General features: G+C 44.1%; 1 protein-coding gene across 4 annotated transcripts in view; it reads right to left on the bottom strand.

The window, feature by feature from the left end:
• The window catches only part of GATAD2A (GATA zinc finger domain containing 2A), a 114947-nt gene that overhangs the window by 93299 nt on the left and 2875 nt on the right, over positions 1–18773 (bottom strand). Inside the window, exon 1 of one of the 4 annotated variants that reach the window (XM_036311914.1) lies at positions 6166–6290. The exons of 2 other annotated variants lie outside the window; for them this stretch is intronic. The gene's annotated coding sequence lies outside the window, so the exon portion shown is untranslated. Of the gene's footprint in view, positions 1–6165; positions 6291–18773 lie in introns of those variants that run through there. One more of the 4 variants, XM_036311910.1, reaches the window with a different exon arrangement.

Here is an 18773-nt window from a genome sequence, read left to right as displayed (position 1 = left end):
GGAACTTCCAAGAGAAGGCCCAAGGCCCCGCAGCGGCTTGCATTGCTTCACAGCTGAGCCTCTTCGTGGCTCCTGCTGTGTGGCCTCAGGCAGAGGCTGAATTAGCACCTCCTTAGATCCAGGAACCACTGTACCCAGTGGTCAGAGGGGGACCATCCAGATTGCAACTCCTCAGATCCATAAGGGACACACTCAGGGAGCAGACTCAGTGAGCACCAAAGCCCCACTGAAGCAAGTCTTGCCCCAGAGGGGTGTCTTCAGCACAGAAGTTCTCCCACTTTAGACACAGCTGATTCTCACAGCCAATTGGCCTGGAGGTCAATTCCTCCCAGTGATCCTACAACAACCAAGGCACCAAGAGTGCACCAAGAGTGTCCACCCCAGGTAACTGGGGAGGCTGAGCCACTGGGCCCTACAGGACACCTGGCGCGCAGGGCCACTCTATCAACACAGGGAAGCTGCCAAAATGCGGAGACAAAGAAACAGGTCACAAATGGCAGAAATGGAGGAAAGCAAACGACTGGATATAGAGTTCAAGGCCACGTTTATAAGGTTTTTCAAGAATTTTATGGAAACCGCCGATAAATTTAATGAATCCCTCAATAAGTATAGTGAGACCATGGAGGACATGAAAAAGGACCAACTAGAAATTAAGCATACACTGACTGAAATAAAGAATAATTTACAGAGATCCAACAGCAGACAAGAGGATCCCAAGAATCAAGTCAAAGATTTGAAATACAAAGAAACAAAAAATACCCAACCGAAAAAGAAAAAAGAAAAGAGATTCCAAAAATATGAAGATAGTGTAAGGAACCTCTGGGACAACTTCAAGCGTACCAACATCAGAATTATAGGGGTACCAGAAGGAGAGAGAGGGCAAGATATTGAAAACCTTTTTGAAGAAATAATGACAGAAAACTTCCCCTACCTGGTGAAAGAAATGGACTTACAAGTCCAGGAAGCGCAGAGAACCCCAAACAAAAGGAATCCAAAGAGGACCACACCAAGACACATCATCATTAAAATGCCAAGAGCAAAAGACAAAGAGAGAATCTTAAAAGCAGCAAGAGAAAGACAGTCAGTTACCTACAAGGGAGTACCCATACGACTGTCAGCTGATTTCTCAACAGAAACCATGCAGGCCAGAAGAGAGTGGCAAGAAATATTCAAAGTGATGAATAGCAAGAACCTGCAAGCAAGATTTCTTTATCCAGCAAAGCTATCATTCAGAATAGAAGGTCAGATAAAGAGCTTCACGGATAAGAAAAAGCTAAAGGAGTTCATCACCACCAAACCAGCATTATATGAAATGCTGAAAGGTATTCTTTAAGAAGAGGAAGAAGAAAAAGGAACTCTTACCATTTGCCACAGCATGGATGGAACTGGAGAGCGGATAAATACCACAGGATCTCACTCATTTGTGGAATATAATGAACAACATAAACTGATGAACAAGGACTGATCCAGAGACGGAGAGGCATTGATTGGACTGTCGGGCCTTGGAGGGAAGGTAGGGGAGGGTGGGGGTAAGGGGGAAAGATCAACCAAAGAACTTGTATGCAAGCATATAGGCCTAATCAATGGACACGGACAACGGGGGGGTGAGGGCATGAGCGGGGTGGGGGTGGGGGGTAGAGGGTAACGTGGGGACAAGGACACATATGTACAATCTTAATCAATAAAAAATATATTAAAAAAAAAAATAGCTGGCCAGGCCTAGGGACCACACCCATGCACGTATTTTGTGCACTGGGCCTCTAGTATACTTAAAAAAAACCCAAAGAAAAAACCCCTGAATCACATTTGTCAGAACCCCAGTGTATGCAGGGTTATGTCCCCATCTGGTAACTTTTGTTTCCAAGAACACTCACTACTTTCACTTCGCTGCCACCACTTCAGGTCCTCTGTCTTTTTAAATTTCTAGCTTCTCAACACTCTGCCTTCCTAATTCAAGTCAGAGATGTAGCTTTGCAGTTAGCACAAATAAATTTCATTAGCCCTGGCCAGCGTGACTCAGTGGTTTGAGAACTGGCCTGTGCATCAAAGTGTTGCTAGTTGGATTCCTGGTCAAAGGCATGCGCCCTGAACAGGGCCAGGTATTGAACTTGCAACCAAGGTATGTGTTGTTAGGAAGCATGTTAAGAAGCTAGAGATTCAATGTGTCTCTCTCACATTGATGTTTCTCTCTCACTTCTCTCCTCCCCTTCCTTTTTCCTCCACTCTCTCTGAAAAATCAATAGAAAAAATATCCTCAGGTAACGATTAACAAAAAATAAAATAAAATAAAGCCCTAGCTGGTTTGGTTCAGAAGATAGAGCATCGGCCTGTGAACTGGAGGGTCCCAGGTTCAATTCAGGTCAAGGGCACGTGCCTGGTTTGTGGGCTCAATCCCCAGTGGGAAGTGTACAGAAGGCAGCTGATCAATGATTTTCTCTCATCACTGATGTTTCTACCTCTCTCTCACCCTCTCACTTCCTCTCTGAAATCAATAAAAATGTATTTTTAAATAAATAAAATAAAAATAAGTACCATTACACCTCAAAGAATAGCAATCTAAGACCAGATGGTCTAACCTCCTAAAAAGGGTTCAGATAACTCAAGAGCATCCATTCTAACAATCAACCACATTAGCAGGCAGTACAATTCTGTAAGCCTCAAACTATAACACTGCCAACTCGTTCTTCTGGTTCTGCTGCACTTCCCGACCCGACATAACAAGGAAATCCCAGAGATGCTCTATTACCCAGGATAACTTGCCTGTTTTATAATCTTCCTAGTTTTCTACAACGAGCATAAATTAACTCAATTACCAGGGAGAAAACCATCTATGGAAAATAGCCTTGGCCATTTCAATTGATGACACAGAAACACCTGAAGTCCAAGCAGGTATTTCTTCAGAAAAGCACTCGAGTTGCCTCTTTTAGAGGTTAGCACAAAGAAAATCCTTAACTTAATTCAGTGGCAAAGTCATTTACATTTTTGTTTCTGTTGAGAATTAATATATTCAAGACCCTGCAAGTCATTCTAAATTTTCTCCCAAGAAAAATGCCAACTTTCATAATGGTTTTGTTACCTTCCCACTCATGTCATTCAGGAGCATCCTTCAGTTGTCTGCTATGTAAGGCCCAATGAGGTCCTGGTTGTGAGACTCACCGTACCACATGGCCCTTCGGTCCCTCCTTATCCTCTTCAATGAGGTTTCACTAGTCTCAAGGCTGCCCATCCCATCTCCCTCACGTGTGTGTGTGTGTGTGTGTGTGTGTATGTATGTGTGTCTCTCAAACTCTTTCTCTCTGCTTCAATCACACAATCTTCCTTCAGTCCCCCGGACAGAAATGCTCTCCCTTTTTCTCTTCACCTACTTATTAGCTCCTTCTTGTCCTGATTCCAGTTGAAGAAAGGACCTTTCGAGTCTTGTTCACCAGATCATGGAGTCTTCTCCTTGGCCCTTGTAAGTTTCCCCACATTCATGAGATTAATTATGATTCTTCTCCCACTAATCTCACCATAAACTCCACTAAGCAAGGATTCTTAGCACAGTGCTGGAGCAGAGTACACACTCCAATATTCATTGAATAAGTCAACCCAGAAATCACTACTTGCAATGCCAGAAATTCACAAAATGATGCAAAACAAATGAGAGGAGCTACTGAAGAGTTGAAAATTATTTTTAAAAATATATATATTTCTTTATTGATTTCAGAGAGGAAAGGAGAGGGAGAGAGAGACAGAAACATCAATGATGAGAGAGAATCATTGATCGACTGTCTCCTGCACGCCCCCAACTGGGGATCGAGCCTGCAACCCAGGCACGTGCCGTTGGCTGGAATCGAACCTGGGACCCTTCAGTCCAAAGGCCAACACTCTATCCACTGAGCCAAACCAGCTAGGGCTGAAAATTGTTTTATTACTCAAAAGATGTTCCTTATTTTTCTTTTTAGATGTTCCTTATTTTATTCTAAAAAAAAGAAAAATTATAAAAATTTTTTAAAAAAACTAACCCTAATCAAGAGATTTTGTTGTTGACTTTTTGGTACAAATCCTTACAGATTTCTACCAAGAGTAGTAGTATTTCTTTCCTCACTATCAAAATATAAGAATGTAGGATCTCCCAACTGATACTGCATTAATAGAGATGACTTGACATTTAAAAAAATGATGTCATCTGAGTGGAAATAATAATGCATCCAAATCAGTAATAAAGAAGCATCCATTCTCTACACAACAACCAAGATGAGAGACAGTCCTCTATAAAAACTAGCTTCAGAATCTTGGGGGGAAAATAAAGGATGAAAGATAAAGGACTGGGAGGGAGTAAGTGAGATGAGAGCCTAGCAAATCACTCTCAAAATTCTCATTCTAAACTGCTTCCTTTAGAAAAGGGCCACCTTTCCTGAGCTGGAAGCTGAGGAAGCAAATGCAAAGAGGTGGCTCTTCCGTTTAGCTCCTTAAAGACCAGCTGGTAACTCTGAGGACAAAGAATGACTAAAATGGTGTAACAAGTCATCCCATATCTCCAAGTAGGGGTGCACTGGAGCCTGGATAAGTAAATGAACTTGTGTTTTAGAAGCTCTCAGGAAATGCTCACACACTGGATTTGCAAATAAAACATTCCTGGGTTCTGACGCCCCACACAGCAAGTTCAAGCCCAGCTCTGCCTTTCCACCACTCAAGGGAGCTTGTTTCCTCATCTGTAAAGAGAGGACTATACTACACCCTCCTCATCAGATTGTTACGGGTACTGAATATGTCTGTACACTGACCTCAGCATACAGTAGGCACTCAAATCTGGGGGCTAGTGTTATCTATTAGCGCTCCCCCATAGCTTGCTGTCAGGTCTAACAAGCTACTGATCTTACCATATGAATCACCCTAATACTGATCAGGTGCCAGCAAACATTATTTCACATAATCTAACTTAAAAGAAAATTTGTAACCGCTACCACAAGAAAGAAGAAAAAGAATATCAGCAAGACTGAAGCAAAAGCACAGAAGTCTGTCCATCGGTCAGGTTCTCTGTGCTGCCACAGCCAGAAGGTGTCACTGTGGGAAACAGACATACAGAAAGAGACTTAATAAGCACTGTGAACTCCAAGAAAACTTAAAGAACTAAAAGGGTGAGGAACAGAGAAAAAGGCTCAAGTGACTCACCAGGACTTTGATCTAAAGAATCCAAAGCTTTTAAGATAAGGATGAACTACACACCTAAAGACCTTGGGTCAGATACACAAAATCAAGCAATCCCTGAAAAATTACCAGGATAGAGCAGAAACATGCACTTGAGGGTTGTCATTCAGTTATCTAAGGAGGGGTTCCCATTCATTTCTGGGTCCGTGTGCGCTCACACATCAAGTTACGCTCTAGGCTGAGGCCCTGCCCATAAGCCCTTCCTTGTTGAAGTGATCAATTCCGATTCTTGGCAAGAATCCCTTTAAAAGGACAGCTGCTGCTGTCTAGTCACTGATGCAGACCCATTCCAGGTGGGGAAAAAAGGACTCAATACAACCACTGCCTAGAGATGGTGAGGCAAATTTAAAGAGTAGGGCCCGGTGAAAGGCTGAAGCAGAGAGGGGGGAAGGATCCTGCAACTCCCGGGGGTCAGGCAGGAAGGGCGAGAGCGGAGGGGGGGAGGGTTGAGGGCCAGCCCTGCAGGCGTGGGCGCGCGGGGACTCTTATTCTGACACGGGATCCGCCGCCGTCGCCGCCACGGGGTCCAGCGCCGCGGTCGGGCCCAGCCAGCCTGGGACCCCCAAGGCCCGCCCGTCCCCCGCCCCTCGCCCCCACGTGCCTCCCGCCTGCCTCCCCAAACCAACCCGCCAGTCCGAGCAGCTCAGAAGCAGCGCCTCGCGGCCGGCCTCTCCCTGGCTCCGGTGAAAACGCAAGAGGCACAGGGGCAACACCACGATTTGCCCAGACCCCCGCCCGGCCCCCACGTGCCCGAGCGGCGACAGGGCGCGGAACTTTCCAGGGCAGCACGAGAAAGACGCTCCCGTAATACAAGTAGAACTCACTCGCCCTCACTTTTTCACGCTCACGCGGGGGTCTCTCACGACCCCCAAATCATGTCTGCTTCGCGCCGTCCCCACCACTCCAGACTCCCCTGGGCGCCCCCGGACCCGGCCCCCAACCCCCGGTCCCCAGCAAGTTTGGTTCTGAACTTACCGGGCCGCGGGCCGGCCGGGCCCTAGGGCAGCGCGCAGGTTCGCGGGACCGTGGGACCGAGAGGCGGGGGCGCCCGCGGGGCCGGGCGGGCGAGGGACCGGGGGTGCCGGGCCACGCGCTCTCATTCCGCCTGTGGAGCTGCCCGGGCCCGCGGCGAACACTCCGCCGGTCCGACCGCCCGCGCCGCCGGCCAGATAATGCGCCCCTCGGCCGCACACATGGAGCCCGGCGCCGGCGTCACCGCCCGGGACATGCGCACCAGGTCAGCGCGCCCGGCCCGCGGCCCCCAAAACACCGGGGAGCTCTTAAAGGCGACGCCGCCCGCCCGCGCCCGGCTGGGCGGGGCTAAGCGACCAGGGGCGGGGTCTGGGTAAAGGGCGTGGTCGGGGGCGGGGTAATGCTGGCCCCACCCCCGGAAGCACCGACCTCTGGACCGCGCTCAGGGGTTGGGTTTCCCACGCGGCCCCCGCAGACTCCCAGTGCAGGAGCGAGGGGTTGCGGCTAGTTCACCCACCGCAGAGCCAGCCGGCCGCGCCCAGGGCTGACTCACGAGGCGCTCGCGACGCGCTCACTGCTGACCTCACTCCAGCTGAGCTGCGCGACCTCCAGCAACTCTGCTGCTTCTGAAAACCGAGGTCAGAATGCCTCTCCTGCGGAGTCGTCACAAAGAAGCTACCCTCTAGGGCAGTGGTTCTCAACCTTCCTAACGCCGGGACCCTTTCATACAGTTCCTCATGTTGAGGTGACCCCCAACCATAAAATTATTTTCGTTGCTACTTCATAACTGTAATTTTGCTACTGTTATGAATCGTAATGTAAATATCTGATATGCAGGATGTATTTTCATTGTTACAAATTAAACATAATTAAAGCATAGTGATTAATGACAAAAACAATATGTAATTATATATTCAATATGTTTTCCGATGGTCTTAGGCGACCCCTGTGAAAGGGTCGTTTGACCCCCAAAGGGGTCGCGACCCACAGGTTGAGAACCGCTGTTCTAGGGGCTCGACTAAAGCATCACTTTCCATTGCAGTGAAGAGAGTTGTATGAAGTAAGCTCCAGACCCATCCACTTCTGGACACTTGGGGATGGCTGTGCTCCCTCTCCAGTTACCTCTCAATATACCCCAGTGCCTTTGGGAGAAGGTTACCCCCCACACACACACCCCCACACCCCCCCCCACATACACCCCCCCCCCCCAAGAAAGCAAATCTGCACCCTTCCCTCCTTCCCTCTCAGTGACATGAAGGAAACTTGCGAAACACAGTTGAACCTGAAAGAGCAGGGCCTTTGGAGATATTAAACTACATAAAGCAGAACATAATTTCCCTTTTCATGTTTTTTTCCCACGTTAAAACAAATAGTTTATGATGAGACATCTAGACTCCTGAATAATGTTTTTTTTGTAATACATCCTAACACATATTCATACAATTAAAACAAGTTTCACCAACTAAACCTTTACCACTTGCAATGTACTCTGACATTTTTTTAAAAATATGTTTATGTCATTTTTAAAATTGATCTTTAAAAAGGAAGAGGGAGAGAGAGGGGGAGACGACAAGAGAGAGAGAGAGAGAGAGAGAGAGAGAGAGAGAGAGAGAGAGAGAGAGAGAGAGAGAGAGATATCTTTGCCTCATGTAGGCTTCCCTGACTGGGAATCTAACGGGAGACCTTCCCATGCATGGCAGGATGCTCAAACAACTGAACCACACGGATCAGGGTGTACTCTGATATTTTCTATTCTATTTCATTTTTTAAAAGAGAATCAATATAATTCCAACCCATGATTGTTCTTGACCTCAAACTTGAAAAACACTTAATGTAGAACAAGTTTTAGAAATAAAATTGTTTTTCTACTATGTGCTTCTCCCTATCAAGTTCAAAACAGTCCATCTTAGCCCTAACCAGTTTGGCTCAGCGGATAGAGTGTCGGCCTGCAGACTCAAGGGTCCCAGGTTCGATTCCAGTTAAGGACATGTACCTTGGTTGCGGGCACATCCCCAGTAGGGAGTGTGCAGGAGGCAGCTGATCAATGGTTCTCTTTCATTGATGTTTCTAACTCTCTATCCCTCTCCCTTCCTCTCTGTAAAAAAATCAATAAAATATATTTTAAAAATAACAAAACAGTCCATCTTAATTTTGTGTTAAGTTCCACACGTAATTGCAACTATTTTTTTTATTGATTTTAGAGAGAGAGAAGAAAGAAGAGAGAGAACATCTGTTAGTTGTTCCACTTATTTATGCATTTATTGGTTGATTCTCCCCATTCCTCCCCCACATTGGTTGATTCTTGTATGTCCCCTGACCAGGGAATAAGCCCACAACCTTATGACCAACTGACCTACCCATCCAGGGCCATAATTGGCAACTTTTTTCTGTTGATTCCACCACCCCAACCCCAAACCTTCCAACTGCTTAATACAATATCTGACACAACCTCCCCTGGGTGAAAAGAGAAGCATTCTTCAAATCTGAAAAAATGATACAAAATACAAAGTGTTGACCCCCAAAGGCATACCCTGGACCAGTTTTGTCAGCAACTTGCTTTGCTACAAAGCAATTCAAATTCAAAAACCTAACTGTCTTATTCTCAAACAGGTGACTTGGTATAGGAATGCAGAAAGCTCCCTGATCCCATGTGCAAGGATAGGTTAAAGCAAATATCCAGAATTTTCACTGTAATTCAGCAGCTGTATATTTTGAGAAATGTTTTATGAAAATTAATCAGATTATGTATATTAAAGCAATACAAGCAAAATATTACCTTACTGCTCCTCACCTGGGTCTTGATTAATGCTAACTTAATTAACTACAAACAGCAAAGTATGGTAAGGTGGGAGACCTGAGACTTGAGATAGATGTAGGGATTCCAGAGCCTGAGCTGGCAAGCTCTGTGTGAGTCACCAAGGCGACAATCACCGTTTTAAGAGGGAGGCATCAGCTGCAACATATTAATGACACACCCCTGTGGACTGAGGTGTGCACTGGTGACAGGTGGGCTGCTCCAGAGGGCGTGTCAACTTCTCCAGCAGGGAAAGCAGGAGTGGGGGTGGGGTGACACCATTACAAGGTTTATTTTTGAGATAGGAAGAGAGAACCAGGTATATAAATGGAAAAGGCGACAGTGAATCCAGACCTGTTTGGGGTCCCTGATGTTCAAGCTGGTGAATGCTGAGGCTGCTTGTAGTAAAGCAGCAGTGGGGAATCTTTTTTCTGTCAAAGGCCATTTGGATATTTAAAACATTCAAGGGCCATACAAAATTATCAACTTAAAAATTAGCCTGCTATATTTGATCAAATATTTAATTAACTCACCCCTAATACCTTGGCAGGGCCAGACCAAATGAGTTTGCAGGCCTTATATGGCCCTCAGTCTGGATGTTCCTCACCCATGGACTAAAGGCTGCCTCTGTGTCTACCTACTACTGGACTAAACAGCAAATAGTTCAGCTGGGTAATTATGAAATATGATGCAATCACCTTCAGATGCCATTCTAAAGCTGAAGAAACTCTAACAGACAACTATGGCTAACAGCCGTGGGCAAACTACGGCCCGCAGGCCGTGGCCCATTTGAAATGAATAAAACTATTGAAATAAAAGACCATACCCTTTTATATAAGAATAAGATAGTCAATTAATACAGATACCAGTTAATACATTTTAAAAACACTTGTTAGCTCGGCTGCTGTGGCTTAGTAATCAAATATCGACCTAAGAACCAGGACGTGGGTTCAATTCCTGGTTGGGGCATATGCCCAGGTTGTTGTGGGCTCAGCTCCCAGTGGGGGCATATGGGAAGCAGCCAATCAATGATTCTCTCTCATTACTGATGTTTCTATCTCTCTCCCCCTCTTCCTCCCTCTCTGAAATCAATAAAAATATATATTTTTTCAAAACTTGCTATTGCCCGGCTGGTGTGGCTCAGTGGTTGAGCGTCAACCTATGAGTCAGGATGTCACGATTCAATTCCTGATCAGGGCACATGCCCAGGTTTCGGGCTCCGTCCCCAATGTGGAGCATGCAGGAGGCAGCCAATCAATAATTCTCTCTCATCATTGATGTTTCTATCTCTCTTCCCTCTCCCTTCCTCTCTGAAATCAATAAAAATTTAAAAAACAAACAAAACAAAAAAACTTAAACAAAATTTTCTTCCAAATTCACTTTAAATTTCATATCTTTCATAGGCCAGATCCTTGCTAATAATAGCTAAGCCTCCTTCTTCCACTCTAGCCACTACAAATTCTAAATTATCTTTCTAATGTACTTATTAGATAAACTTCTAAACACAATCTGAGCCTATTCTTGCACAACAGAGTGACTAAAGAAAAGAAATTTGGGCCAAAATCCAAGTTCCTGTCCTCTTTTATAACAGAAATTGGTCAAAGGCTTCACATTGTGTGAAACTGACTGAAAAGGAGTAACATCGCCTAAATGTTTAAGGTACTGTACTTTTTTGTTTCTAATAAGGAAATTTCTTTAAAATTTCTGAGAGACAAAATTTAAGATGTCTTATATGATAAACACTAATAGACAAGAACTGTCTAAGAGACTACTCATCCCAATTTTAGCAGGATGAGGAGCCTACTGGCACCAGCTCCTGAAGTTCACAGGCTGGTGGCACATAAGGACACAGAATGATTTCAATGCAGAAAAGACATTCATAGGAAAAGATTGAGGAAAAGGTTGTTCCTCTGCCTCGGGAAGGGTCCGGCAAATCTTTGTGGATATGACATTTGAGCCAGCTTTAACAGATGAGCATCCAAGGCATCCAGAACGACAGAAGCAAAGGCAAAGGCCAGAGCTGGCTACACCTGAAGTGGAGGGGCTTTGGGGCAGAAAGAGCTGAAAAGAGATAGACTCATTATATTTTAAACTTTCTAGATGCCATTCTCTTTTAAAACAGAATGAACTCTTTACTACCTGCTTAAATTCACAAGCTAAGCAGAACTACTTGTTTTCTGAGAAGCTCTCTAAAGAAGAAAGTGTATACATTCAAAAGTGTACTGAGGTTTTTTTTAAGTACCCTTATGAACAAGAGCACTAACCACTTTCCATACTTTGCATATTTAGTACTCTAAAGTCTGAAACTGTTTTCACTGAGTTTCAGGACAAGATAATCACAATCTCTAAGAAAGAATTGTTTTTAAGTTTCTTATTTCACCCCAAATTCATGCTTACATGGTGATATTACAAAGCAACTGGTTGGAAAGAAAAGGAAAAGATTCATGTTTGTGTGAATTTGATTTTCTCAGTACTTTGATGCTTCATGAAAAATACAATACTCTTGACAGATTACAGCTACTACAAAAAATGTTTTTATTTATTTATTTTTAAATATAATATTTATTGATTTCAGAGGGAATGGGAGAGGGAGAGACAGAAACATCAATGATAAAGAATTATCAATCGGCTGCCTCCTGCACACCCCCTACTGGGGATCAAGCCCACAACCCAGGCATGTGTCCTGACCGAGAATCCAACCTGGTTCATAGGTTGATGCTCAACACTGAGCCACACTGGCCAGGCAACAAATGTCATTTTTTAAGTCACAACATTCTTACACTAGATGAGGAGTTTATGGGAAACAGATCAATACCATTTGCCTCATTCGTGTCATATGTGCTGAAAAGTTCTCTGAAAGACAGCTTTCTAGATATGGGCCACTTTGTCAACATGTGTGTGCTTTGTTCTGAGTGTCATTTCTAACCACAATTCTGAACCACTTTGTGTCTGTGCAATGTGAGGTTCAGGCTCCTTCTGCAGTTAGTCTCTGTGTGGCCCTGATGTCCCACTATTACAGAGTTCTGAGCACAAATGGTTTCCTAAAGAGTTAAATACAAACAGCTCAGACGTATCATCATGAACATAAGTGTATCTCCCACTCTGTCTTCATCTGCATGTGTCACCAGTTGGCAATGAATATCTCTTTTTTGTCTATACATAGCTTACCAAAAAATGCCTAAGTCTTTGAGGTTACTAAGTAAACCATGTTTTCTATGAATTCAAGAATTAAAAGGGAAAAACAATCAGAAAACTACCAGAAAAAGAAAGGTTATATGACAGTTTTAAGTCTAGAGATCAAGCTATTCAAACCTGCTGGGCAAAGAAAGAGTGTTAGTCACATCATCAATCTACTAATAAGCATCTTTGATTTAGACATGAAGAAAAACATGTTTTAAAAACTGATATCCACATCACGCCCCCCCACTCCCTAGTTGTTAAATGGCAGATCTTCCAACTTAACATAAGAAGGAGGGAAAACATTCCTCCCAAAGGTTTTCCTAATAGGGTGGGTACTCTCCCTCCTTCCCTGGTGCCCAGCATTTCACAACAGAAAAATACAGGTGGTGGGTCTACTTAGTTTTCTCCTTCACACCTTGATAACAAACACCAGGCCCTCTTTGCATGCTGACCTAGTCAGGCCTGTATTTTACCAACTCATGGTTTGGGAAGAGTAAGATCTATTTCAAATTCAGGGCAAAAGTCAACCTTTAATAGGGATACTCTGAGAAGTAAAATATAAAACTTGAAGCTCTATAAATATACATATAAGCCAAAACCTTGAAATGCCATGTAAGTTAAAAAAAAATAAATAAAACTTGTGCTATGTTAAGAATTTTAGACCATCTTAAATGATGAAAATTCCCAAAGGAAAAAAATTCAGAAGCAGCCCCCAATTCTGTTCTCTTGAAGCTCCTTAAAAGATTAAACTCTATGTAGACTGCATACCATTACAAAGTCGTCTAGATGATCTCATTTCATTAAGCCATCATTGGTTTCTGATTTTAAAATGCCTATTGAGAGCACAATTTAAATATGATTTTAATTTGAGTTTCATCTTAAATCCTACTATGGAATATTTTATAAGACTTCTACATTTTTTCAAAATATATTTTTATTGATTTCAGAGAGGAAGGGAGAGGGGAGAGAGAGAAACATCAACGATGAGAGAGAATCATCCATTGGTTGCCTCTTGCCAACCCAGGCATGTGCCCTGACTGGGGAATTGAACCATGACCTCCTGTTTCCGATGCTCAACCACTGAGCCACGTCAGACAGGCAAGACTTCCTACCTTTGAAGGTAACATTGGGCTTTATTTATTAAAGGTACCCAGTTCAGCCCGGCCAGTGTGGCTCAGTTGGTTGAGCGTTGTCCTATGCACCAGGAGGTCACCAGTTCAATTCCCCAGTTAGGGAACATGCCCTGGTTACTGGCTCGATCCCCAGCAAGGGGCATGCAGGGGAGCAGCCGATAGATGATGTTTCTCTCTCAACAATATTTCTATTTCTCTCTCTCTCTCCCTTCCTCTCTCTAAAATCAATAAATATATTTAAAGGTACCCAGATCAAACTCTGACTTTTAGAGTAGCGTAACTTCCACAGGTCAAGGGAACGCACCAGGCTATTTTTCACTTCCAGGCCTTTGCCTGTACCCATGCTATTCCTCTCCTCAGGATGTCTAGTCACCTATTTACTAACAAGTAGCTCTCTCCATCACCCCTTCCTTTGCTGACCCTCTAAAGAGCCCCCTCCTTCCCTGATAGAACTGCACTTCACTAAACTTGCTAGTCAATGTGCCTGTGTTTTCCTAGCACCCTATGAGCTCCTATGTCCAGCCAAGTGTCTGACCCTTAGCAAGTTAAATGAATATTTCCATCACCCGCAAAGGTGAGGCTTTTGCTAGCACATACAGCAGCCACATGGAATATAGGTTTGAGTCGTTTGCCTAGTTACCTTGTTATGCTTCAGGAGGCACTGCAAGTCCTTATGGCAAGAACTGTACACCCAGTGTAAGACTACAATGAACTGAGGGAACTCAATAAGAAAAATCAGCCAACCCAGGAACTTGTAGTTCATAGGCCTTGGTCATACACAGCAGCCTGTGACCCCAATGTGAACTGGTTTGATCTTAAGCAGTATTAACTGCCATAGATAGCTGTCCAAACTTGGGTGCCAACCTGGAGAGAAACAGTCAGCCTTGATACGATTCTGTAACAACCCATTTATAAGGCGTCTACAATAATCTGATTGCTGATTTCATGCTTACCATCCATGCCCCACAAATAAGGAGACTGAGGCTCAAAGAGTTTAGGCCACTTGCAGTTAGGTCACTTTCCTGAGGTAACAGAGCCAGCAAGTGGTGAAATCTGGATACAGACCGAAGGCTTTCTAACTCTGAAGCTTCTACTGTACACAGGGCCTCCTGTGGTACTTTTAAAAGCAGTGAAGGCAAATAACAGTAAAACATTCTTCGAGAGCACACTCTTTCAGAAGTACCTATCTACTGTCTGCTTCCTTAAGTTCTATACGCATCTCCAGAAATCCCTCTACAAGCAAGCTTCTGCAGGGAACGCTGTGATAATGCAACAGGAAATCATCCTGTTGGCCACCCTGCCAGAGTTCTGAGTTTGTGAGTACATTAGCTGAGCCCTAGAACTGCCAAGTGCTCCCAACTCTGATAAATCAGCTTTCCAAGGAAAAAGTGGTATTTTCTATGCTCAAATTGGGGCCCAAGAACTCAGACTGGAGGGCTAGGGAACAGGAAGTGAGGAGGGAGCAAGCATCCACTTTCCAAGGACAGCAGAACCCAGAGGTGGGAGCCTAGTCACATGCACAGTTGCATTACTTGTTCACACCCACTTCCGGCCTGGGCCTTCCTCTTCACCTCCAGAATCAGTACTTGGTGGAAGGTAAGAAGAAGGAAACAGACTAACCAAAAACACTACTTAAAATACCCTGCTCTTCTCCCGGGGAACCTGTCCCCAAATGAGTATCCACCCTCCTCCTGGCTCCCTCACTTACCTAAGAAAAGCACTTGTCACATAACTGACCTATGTGAACTAACATCAAATCTGGCCACAACATGGGAAAGTCAAAACAGCACTTCCCCAAACCCAGTGTAAGAGGGAACCCTAGGACAGAAGGAACTCCAAGCACCATGAACCTACCAATATATAACAAAGCAATCTATTTGAAATCTCACTTTTCCTATGCCATAAATAACAGCCAAGCACTTCCCTTGTCTGAATTTTTTTTAAGCTTTCAAACAAGGCAGGAAGGGCTTTTAGAGCTGTTTATCTCTGCATAATATGCACTGCCATGAAGAAATGCCACAGGATTCCAAAACACGCTGCCACCAACTTCAAGAAAAGCAAAGCTGAAAGTGCTCCTGACCAGGACGATCCCAGACTCTCTCTAGTTACTCCAAAATTACAGCCACAGTCATCCTGGATCAACCAGTGCCAACAGCCAATAATCAACTGGGAAAATGCCATAATTTCTGCCTTGTTATAGAGGAAGGAAACAGAAGCAAGGAGCCCGGTGAGGAAATTCGAAGAGTAGTGAGGTTTCACTTCTAAACACCCAAGAAACTCCACCCCAAGCTTCCAACATCTATGGATATTCCCAAAGAAGCTCTATGATATTCTTTCATTCATTCATTTACTTGTCTGCTACTGGGATGTAAGCTCCTTGAGAGCCTACTGCATCTGTCTTGCTCAGGTGTCTAGCATGGCTCATGGCAGGCACACAAACATTGCTGAATTATTTGCTGGCATAAGAAATTACGAGCCAAAATATTTAACACTTTCTTTTTAAAAAAATATTACTTTATTGATTTCAGAGAGGACAGGAGAGGGAGAGAGAGATAAGAACATTAATGATGAGAGAGAATCTTTGATTGGCTGCCTCCTGAACAGGTCCCACACTGGGGATTGAGCCCGCAACTGGGCATGTGCCCTGACCAGGAATCAAACCCTCATGACCTCCTGGTTCATAGGTCGACACTCAACTACTGAACCACACCAGACAGCCTTAACACTTTCTATATTTCAATCCAATTGAAGTTGCACTTAAAAAAAAAGAAAACCTACCTATGACCACATAGGAAAATCTGTGGTAAATATAGCCCTTACTTGAGAGTTCACGTACCTTGTAGTCAGTTTGAAGGAATAAATTCGTATTAAACAAAGGCAGCCAGGCTGCAGAGAGGATAGAGCCAAGCTTAATACCAAAAATAACACCATCCATTCATTTGGATGGAACGACTTGATACAGTAGTTATTTCCCAGTTCCAAGAGTTCAGCTTCTTTCTTATCATCAAGATCCCATGGGATTTAATGCCCCCTGTGCTGTCTCCAACAGGAAGGAAACCCTGACTTCCCTAGCTATTTCAGTTATATAAATCAACAGTTTATTGTCCAGAGTTAGAAGCTGGGCAATGTTGGGACACACATGCCTTTTAGAGCCGCCCACCAATGGGTAACCATATTACATTACATCTAATAAATGTACCTAGATCAATATCATTTCTAATTATCCAAGGTTTTTATTGCTGTAAGGATCTTTCAATTAAAAAAAAAAAAAGTTTAAAAAACTTCCTGTTAGATAAAAGAGACTTGGTGGTGGCGCCACCATCCACCAGAGTGAAGTCTGTGGCACACAAGAGGCACAGCATAATTTCAAAAGGGATAATGATCCCTTTTAAAGTTGTTTACCTTAGTTTGTATATGTTAATAATAATAAACTTTGCTCCTTTCAAATAGAATGTTATAACTGTCCTTTAATGAATTAAGAGAAATTTAAGATTGGTGGATATTTCTTGGACTCAATATAAAGTCACTTTATGTGTGTGTGAGAGAGAGACACATGAAGGGAAGGAATGGGGATATTTCAAGGGGGGGGAAACACCCCTTTTCCTCAAATTTGGGAGAAGCCTAATGGGGACCTAGCTCAGATTTTCACCCATTATTTCCCCCTGGGTTTTAACTCTCTGGGGTATGTGCCATCTGTACCCACACTAGGAAGTGAAAAAGGCTGGGTCCAACTCATGGCCATGATTTTAGGGCTTTCACTAATTGCTAAGAAAGAATCCTCTCAAAAAACAAAAACAAAATAAACTGTCCTGCCCACCCCAGCCCTCACCCCCACCCCCACAGCTCTCTCTATCCTGGGAGCTCAAGGTGAATTCTGATCTCCTCATGGGCACTAAGCCACACACTGGCCCTCTCAATGTACTATTATTGTGTCGTGTCAAATGCTTTTATACATCTCTTTCCCAGTCTTTTGTCCCCAAATCTGATCCATTACCCTAAAAAAACAGTTCTTATTTCAAGGTTCTAATGTTTAAAAGACCACTAACCAGGTAACTGCTGCACATCACTCATTCAAGCAGTCCCAAAATATGGATATGATCCTTTAGGTTTATGGTACTCCTACTATCTTTGTCCCACAATTCCTCAAGTTCATTATAATCTATCTTGCCTATGGCCCAATTACAGTAATACATTTTCCTACTTCCCCTTAACTCATAAATTACCCCTGCCCTAGCCGGTTTGGCTCAGTGGATAGAACATCAGCCGTGGAGTGAAGGGTCCCAGGTTTGATTCCGGTCCTCGGTTGGGCTGCAGGCTCCTCCCAGGCCCAGGCCCTGGTCAGGGCAAGTGCAGGAGGCAATCAATCAATGTGTTTCTCTCACATCCATATTTCTCTCTGTCTTTCCCTCTCTCTTCCACTCTCTCTACAAATCAGTGGAAAAATATCCTTGGGTGAGGATTAAAAAAAAAAGATAAGTTACCCCATTTTACAGAGGGAGAAGACAAGGCCAAGGCAAATACAAACGTCTGCCACACAGCAAATCTGCCTCACATCTGCTATCTGAACACATAAAATTTCTACGAAACCCGGCTTGGGGGGTGGGGGGGTGGTGGCAATGGGTTTTGCAAGGGACATACCAAGTTTCTTTCTCTTCGGGCATATTTAGCCTGGCAGAATGTCAAGTGCTTCCTGGCCTGGGAGTGTAGGACAAACCCTAATCTCCTGAGCACAACAACCAACCTTTACTGCACACCAACCATGTGTGAAGCACTGTGCTGGCCATGCCCTGCTCATTATCTCAGATTCATTCATTCATTCATAGCATTCATACGTCTAGGAAGCACTTCCCATCTGTAAGCATCTTCACACACATTTACAGAGATGTGACCTCTTAAATATTTAGTAACATACCAATTTTGTGCCATAACTTGTCCAAGGCCACACTACTAGGGAGGACAGACCCAGAATCTGATTCAGGTCCTTCTGACTTCAAACCTCCCCCTTCCCTAACACCCTATCTTGCTGGTCCTATGGGTTTCATTTAAAATAATAAACATGTCAGCACTTCTCTGCCCTGTCTCGGGACACCCTAAACCCTGAGCTTCCCACCATCTTTCCCCTGCCTTTCAGGGCAGTACCTACAGCTGACCAGGAAAAGGCAGTAAAAGAGCAACCAGCTCTGTAGCACCTTCTTGCCTGGACTTGACTACTCCAGGAGCAGAGGGCCCAGGAAACTCCAAACACTTCTCCACAGAAGAAAATAGCTCGAGTTGAAACTTGTGTCCACATGGTCCACCGACAGATTTAGAACTCAAATTATAGCCTCCGCAGGAGTCTTCACAAAGAACTCAAATTAAGCAAGACCCAGATGGAAACGAAGAGGAGAGGGAAAGCCTTAAGTCAAACTGTAAAGTGAACTGCAGTTATAGCAAAGTCAGAGTGTAGAACTCGTTGAAATGCTAAACCAAACAGGAGTTCAGCCTATATTTCAAAACTCCACTTC

Source organism: Myotis myotis, unplaced genomic scaffold, assembly GCF_014108235.1.
Source record: "Myotis myotis isolate mMyoMyo1 unplaced genomic scaffold, mMyoMyo1.p scaffold_m19_p_6, whole genome shotgun sequence".
In the NCBI taxonomy this organism is placed as follows: Eukaryota; Metazoa; Chordata; class Mammalia; order Chiroptera; family Vespertilionidae; genus Myotis; species Myotis myotis.
This window is presented reverse-complemented; position numbering and strand designations above follow the sequence as displayed.